Here is a 7447-nt window from a genome sequence, read left to right as displayed (position 1 = left end):
TACATGTGCATTAGAAGATCTTTTAAAAACGTTCATATTCTTTGACCCAGTAATTTTACTTTGAGGGATTTATCCTAAGGAAATAATGAAATACTCATAAAAGCCATGTGCAAAGATGTCCACTATGAAATTTTTATTTTTATTTTGTTTTTTTGGCTGCACCGGGGGCATATGGAAGTTCCTGGGCCAGGGATCAAACCCGAGCAATGGCAGTGACCCGAGCCACTGCAGCGATAACGCCAGATCCTTAACCTGCTGTACCACAAGGGGACCCCCTCCCCCGACAAAATTATTTAAAATTGAGAAAGCATTGAAAACTTTATGTATCCAACAATAGTTGATTGGCTTCAATAAGGGAGGGTTCACAGATGGGAATGGATTCTATTGATTTTCTCAACATTCAGTGAGAAAAACAGGCTCCTGTACTAGATGACCCTGGGAACATCTCTGCAGACGTATATATCTGTGACCAGAAAAAAAAGTGCACATCTCATTGCTCATGTTCAGTAACACTGCATGCCGATATAACAGATAGCTTTAATTTTATTTTACCTTAAAGGTTTTTCCAAACTTTCTTTAATAAGTATTTGTTGCTTTACTGGGGGAGGGACTTGAGGCAATTGCCTTTTAAAACTATTTTTATTATAGTAAAACATATAACATAAGTTTTGCCATTTTAACTCTTTTTTAAAAAAGTTTTGGAGTTCCCGTTGCGGCTCAGCAGTAACAAACCTGACTAGGATCCATGAGGATGCGTGTTCCATCCCTGGCCTTGTTCAGTGGGTTAAAGGATCTGGGATTGTCTGCCCTGAGCTGCTGCGGTGTATGTAGCAGACACGGCTCAGATCCCACATTGCTGTGGCTGTGGTGTAGGCCGACAGCTGCAGCTCTAATTCGACCCCTAGATTGGGAATTTATGCACATATGGCCCTAAAAAGCAAAAAAATAAAAAAGTTTCATTGAAGTGTAGTTGATTCACAATGTTGTGATTATTTCTGCTGCATAGCAGAGTGACTTGGTTATACATATACACACATTCATTCTTTTTCAGTTCCTTTTCCCATATAGATTTTCACAGAATATTGGGTAGAGTTCCCCTATACAGTAGGTCCCCATTGGCCAGTCACTCCATATACCACAGTGTGTATATGCCGATCCCCCCAAAATATGGAATGCTTCAAGAATTTGCATGTCATCCTTATTCAGTGGCTATGCTAATCTCTGTATTTTTTCCAGTTTTAGTATAAGTGCTACTAAAGTGGGCACCATTTTAACTCTTTTTCTTTCTTTTTTGGCTGCCCCACAGCATATGGAGTTTCCATATGGCAGGGATCAGATCCAAGCTGCAGCTGGAACCTAAGCTGCAGCTGTGGCAATACCAGATCCTTAACCCAATGTGCGCAGCTTGGGATTGAACCTGTGTTCCAGTGCTCCAGAGATGTGGCCAATCCCATTGGGCCACTGTGGGAACCCCTTACCTCTTTTCAATTATAGTGACATTAGTTAAATCCACATGTGGTGTAACTCTTTCCAAAACTTTTTCATCTTCTCTGAACAGAAACTCTGTACCCATGTAATAGTAACTCCTCCTTCCCTTTTCCTTCCAGCCTCTGATAACCTCATCTATTTCCTATCTCCATGAATTTCCCTAGTCTAGGGAAATATTTCGTATCAGTGGAATTACCCTATGTTTTTATTTTTATTTCATGTAGCATGATGTTTTCAGGGTTTATCCATGTTGCACCACGTGTCAGAATTTCCTTCCTTTTAAAAGCTGGATAATATTCCATTGAAAAGGTGTACCACATTTTGTTTATCCTTTCATCTGTTGATGGACACTTGAATTGTTTCCACCTTTTGGCTGTTGTGAATAATGTTGCTATGAACGCTGGGGTGCTAATATCTGTTCAAGTCCCTGCTTTCAGTTCTTTTGGGTATATACCTAGTAGTGGAGTTGCTGGCTCATGTGCTAAATCTGTGATTAATTTTTGAGGAATCTGTTCCTTTTTTTACCAGGAAAAAAATAACATATTTTAAATCTCAATGTGATTCAGCTTTTAAGAATATAGTGTAGGAAGGGACAGTTCGATGTTGATATCTTTCAGTTGTAAAATTGAATGCCTCAAAATGTTCTGGATTTGACACATGCCCACACCAGCTCAAAACCTATGCCAACTTTAGAAAATGTCAATATAAATTTAATTTATCCAAATATCCGTAAGAGCTCTGTGTATGCCAAGTATTTCAAGGCTAGAAGCTAAAAGAAACTTTGTGATCACTAACTCTTTTTGGAATGTTTTAAGTTGCAAAATCACCCCTGAGAAAACCACATCATTTACTTTATTGCAATCTTTTGCCAACGCTTAGATCTTTTCCTCACATTTCCACACATGAAAATTTCAGTTCCAGGCAAACTCCAAGTATTTTTTTTTTTTTAGGAGTTAGGTATCTAATTTTTTAAAAATCAGAATGTCACTTTTTAAATTTAGTCTGAAATTCAATTCTGTTTAAGGAACTTTTTCTTAGGTAACTTGTCAGAAAAGCATGATTGATTGCTTATGGGTTGAATATTTTAAAAATGAGAATCATGGAATTTAATAAAGTATATTGTTTTCTCATGGGCTTAAGACATGTACAGAGGATCCAATTCAAACATGACGTTTAACCTTCCAGAAAATTTTCCACAAAGATCTTTTCTAATTAACCTGGCAAATGAAGTAAATCTGGCCGACAGTTTTCAGGACAGGGGTTATCTCTTTTTGTCTGCTTTGAAAACTCTTATGTACACAGAGAAGTTTCTAGAAATAGGAGAATGGGTACGTTTGGAGAGGAAAACAAGAATCTTTACGAACATCTGAATTTCAGATTTTTCTAGATGTACAATCTGTCTAACCTAAAACCACAGTCATCTAGGATATATTCTAGAAAAAAAAAGTCCAGTGTGATTTATAGTGGGGCAGACATAGATTTATATGGAGAGTGGGGACACGTGGGGGGGGGACATAAAAGTAGAAATTTAATAGGCAAAGAATTCATATCTAAAATGCATAAACAATTCCTGCAAGTTAATGAGAAAAGGACAAACAATTCAGCTTAAAAATTGACAAAGTGCTGAACTAGTAATACCCAGAAGAGGAAAACAGGATGGCCAGCTGATAGGCATATAAAAATATGCTCAGCTTCACCAGCAATTGGGGAAATGCAAACTGACACAACCATGAGAAAGCATTTTATACCTGTGATGCTGCTAAACATGGGAGCAGGAAAATCAGGACTTGTCTCTCCTGGTGGGAGTGTAAACGGGTGAAGCCGCTTTAGAGATTTAATTTGGGAAAATCTAGAATAGCTGAAAACGTACACCCCCTGGGACCCAGCAATGCCACTGCTAGGTATACACACTAGAGAACTCTACACATGCGCCTAAGGAAACAAGTGCAGATTCCTCCACTCAAAATAGCAGGTTTTATGGGGAAAACAGAGTTGGGGAAGACCACTCAAAAACCTTTGGAATTTTTCACTCAAGAACTAATAAAAACAAATGATTTTTAAATCATGACAAAAATACAGTACAGTTAATCCACTGATGGCATTTGCCCCTATAGTCCTACTGTCTGTCCTTCTAGGCTCCTTCCTTCCTGGACAGGTAGATGTGACTGGCCTTCAGCAGAGGTCATTTTCATAAAAATTTAAAATGTAGCCTTGGGAATAGTCTTAATCATTATTCTATTGTTTTAAGATTGTGGAAATTCCTCCGATTTCTTCATTTTCTTTATCTGCACTCCTAGTGTCACCAAATGATTAAATAGTAGGAAGTATTTAGCGGTCCTTGAAGCACAAATTCTGTCACTCTCTTCTCTGAAGGAAGAGATTTCTGTAGATTTTCAGCTCAGGTCTGTATTCATTGCTAAGACTTTCTCTTAATTGCTTCAAAACAGTAACATGTTGGGAAAAATCAGAGATGAGCCAACAAGATTTCCATGTTCTACCAACATCCTTCCCCTAGTTGTCAATGATGTATCAAGAAATTTGCACAACATGTGACCTGAATTGTAATGTGGATTTTCATGGCAGCATTGTTTGTTAGTGAAGAGCTGAGAGGGGGTCCCTAAATGCCTCTCATGTGGGCATGGATAAATAAAACATGGTGTATTCAAATCCTGGGATGTTGTATAATAACAAGGCAAAGAAACGAGATCTATTTGCACCGACGTGAAGAGATCTTGAAAACATATATTAAGTTTAAAAAGCAAGCTGCAGAATAAGTCAAATGTTTTAAATCATGTAAAAGACGACTAAGGATTACATGTAGTAAAATTATGAAAGTGTAGATTGGAAAGATATATACCAAAATAATGATCATTGCTTTCTCAACAGTAGGGAGGAAGAGAATGAAACCAGAGAATAAAATCATTTGTGAGATGTATGTATGTATGTATGTATTTAGCTGGGCCTGAGGCATATGGAAGTTCCAGGACCAGGGATGGAGCCCGAGCCACAGTAACAACCCAAACCACTACAGTGACAACCTCAGATCCTTAACCCACTGAGCCACTGGGGAGCTCTATGAAAGTTGTATTTATTTTAAAGCAAACAAAGAACTCAAGCAAAAATGAGAAAATAGTGTCATTTGCTGCAAATTCTGGCTCATGGGTAATGCATCTTTTCAAAACTTTTCTCCTTATTTTTCTACATTAAAAATGTCCCCAGTTTAAAAATGTAGGGGTTTAACTCAGTTTAGCATATATTTTACTGAATGCTCCATGAGTGCCCACACGCCCCTTAGTAAAACTGCTGAAAGGAGTGACAAATTCTGCCTGCAGGTTCCCTTGTAATGAGTGCAGATGGTGAGCAGGGTGTGGGGTGGGAGTCACAAAGCTCATTCCAAGTCTGGGACAAGGGCTGCTTGTTCCTAAGAGATACAAGGGTCTCTGGAATGAGCAGTTCTCAAAGGGGAGTTTTTTCTTTAACATATGACCTATTGTTGAAATAAACATTTTGGGGGGCTTTGTTCTTTTTTAACCCTTTCCCAAATGAAAACCCAAGAACATGAGACAAAGGAACCCAATGGTTTAATTAGAAATGGCTCAGGAAACTCTAATTCTACTAATTTAAAATACTATATTAATGAGGCAGAATTTTAGTTCATCCACGAAAAAATATTAATTCCTCTTTGTTAAATAAATTCATTTTGTGTCTGTTCGAGGGAGAGCTGTTAATACTACAACATCACCAGTTGGACCACTTTGGGAACATCTTTTACCCTCTCCTTCCACTTTCACTTCTTCACCTGTGAAAGTGGCTGTGGTAATAATGACCATCTCTGCGGGTTAAGGAAAGGGAGATCATATATCAGGTGCAATGCTGGCCCTGGGTTAGCACTCAAGAAAATTAAGTCTTTTCCCTCCTCTCCTAGAAGGATATATTTATATACAAGCAACGAGTATGTTGCACTAATTACAAAGAGTCATTATCCATTCATTAATGTAATATTTCCTTTATTCTTTTATTGCAATTTGTTATTCCAATAAGACTTACTTTTATAATTTTAAAAAAGAATAAAAGATGCAGTCTGCATTTCAAATACTTTCCTAATTCTCACAATTTTCTTCTAACGCAGGGGTAATGTGACTCAAAGAACATTCATGGAGGACTTAGCAGTCCTTGAGTGCTAGAAATGGCAAAATTGTATTCTTGAATAGAGGTAGATTTTTTCCAGCAAGATGGTCCACTGCTTTCATCATAGGATCTCCCCTAACCACCACTGTAAGTATATATTGCATCTATCACTATAATCCTGCTTTACAATTATATACAAAGTAAAACTTCCTGCCAAATTTATGATAAAAATAATAATGGTTAAGGAGAGGGATGGGAGTGGGGTATGGTGATAAAAGAGAATAAATCAGCACATCAAGAGAAGAGCCTGGTGCAGAAAAACAAAAGTGCGATGAACCACCTCCTTCCCTTCCCCCCTCCCCATCTGTGGCCTCTTGAAACACAAGAAGAGAGCAGTAGCCCAGTGGCAGCTGATCTCTGATAAGCAGGTGAGTGGGATGATATTTCTAAGAATATTTAACATATGGTCTTTTTTTGTTGTATAAATTTTTTCTATGGTCATAGTTGTGAACCAAGAGGACATGTTTAATGAAAATTTAATATTTCTATTGCAAATGTCAAATTTTGGAGAGGGTGGAAACTTCTCTGTGCTCCAAGTGCTACAGGTTGTGGGGTTGGGGGTGGGGGGGAGTCTCCTTCCCATGGAAAAGGTCCAGACCTTTTTATCTTTCTTCGCCTTCATTCCCATAGGTTGGTGTCTTCAGGACAAAGGAAAGTACCACGTGCTCTTCTCCCTTTGGCCCCTCAGTGATGACTTTGTGTGCTTTTTCTTGGCTGTGGTCTTTGGAGATTCTTCAGAAGTTCCCATTTAGTTCCTCCTCCTGAGGTTAGGAGGCTCCGAATGACTTGGGGACCTGGTCATATCAACACCCATTTTTCTTCTTGACAGACTCAATTTTCCCATGGGCAGGGGAGGGCAGCCTTTGAGAAGCCTCAAAAATGCCCTAATCTGGTAATGGGATTTTTACCTTGCAGCAGTTTTTACTTCTGAGATGAGGACCTTGTCTGCTTTTCCTCCAGGGAGACCCATAGACCCCAGGCTCCTCATCCTCCAACTTGAGGCTCATCCCTCCTCTACCCACATGCTGCCTCATGGCCATCCACAACACCCAGTCCCTTCTGGGGTATCTTGTAACAGGCAGTGATTTACAAACTTTTTTTTAAGTAGTGGAATTATTCTTTCCAAATAAACTATTGAGACAAAATCCAATCTATAAAACAGCTTGAAGCAAAACAGAACCTGGGTGGGAATTGGTCATATCTTTACTGACAGCTTCCCTGCCAGGGACGGACTCTACAGCACTCCCAAAAGCCCAGGAACACCACTGAGAAATACTTGATAGAAGGAAATAGGTAGTTTCTACTGCAGCGCAACAGGTCAAGAATCCTGCCTGGTATCTGTAGAGGACAACAAAGCAGTCATGGGTCACTCATCCTGTCAAGTTTCTTTTCTTTTTTTCTTTTTGGGGCTGCATCTGAGGCATATGGAGGTTCCCAGGCTAGGGGTTGATGGGAGCTGCAGCAGCCAGCCTACACCACAGCCACAGCAACACCAGATCCAAGCCACATCTGAGACCTACACCACAGTTCATGGAAACACGGGATCCTTAACCCACTGAGCAGGGCCAGGAATCAAACCCACATTCTCATGGATACTAGTGGGTTCTTAACCTGCTGAGCCACAAAGGGAATACCTCACCCTGTCAAGTTTCTTGATCACAAACAGCAAAATCCAATTCCAGACCCCCTGATCAGTGAAGGAATGCATTGGATGGCTGCTGCATAGCTGAGAATTATAAGGGAGGCTGGAAAACCAGGCTCAAAACAACAA

General features: G+C 39.5%; 1 non-coding gene across 1 annotated transcript; it reads right to left on the bottom strand.

The window, feature by feature from the left end:
* Window positions 1–1161: 1161 nt before the first annotated feature.
* On the bottom strand, window positions 1162–1266 carry LOC146406413 (U6 spliceosomal RNA). Its single transcript, XR_014832509.1, has one exon. It is a non-coding gene; the product is annotated as a U6 spliceosomal RNA (small nuclear RNA).
* Between the last annotated feature and the right edge of the window lie 6181 nt (window positions 1267–7447).

The sequence above is a fragment of the Sus scrofa genome, chromosome 1 (genome assembly GCF_054392235.1).
Source record: "Sus scrofa isolate SSC_HxYL_T2T_F1_AM1 chromosome 1, Sscrofa_HxYL_maternal_Yorkshire_Landrace_v2.0, whole genome shotgun sequence".
In the NCBI taxonomy this organism is placed as follows: domain Eukaryota; kingdom Metazoa; phylum Chordata; class Mammalia; order Artiodactyla; family Suidae; genus Sus; species Sus scrofa.
The sequence above is the reverse complement of the archived record's forward strand: the minus strand, read 5'-3'. Positions and strand labels throughout refer to the sequence as shown.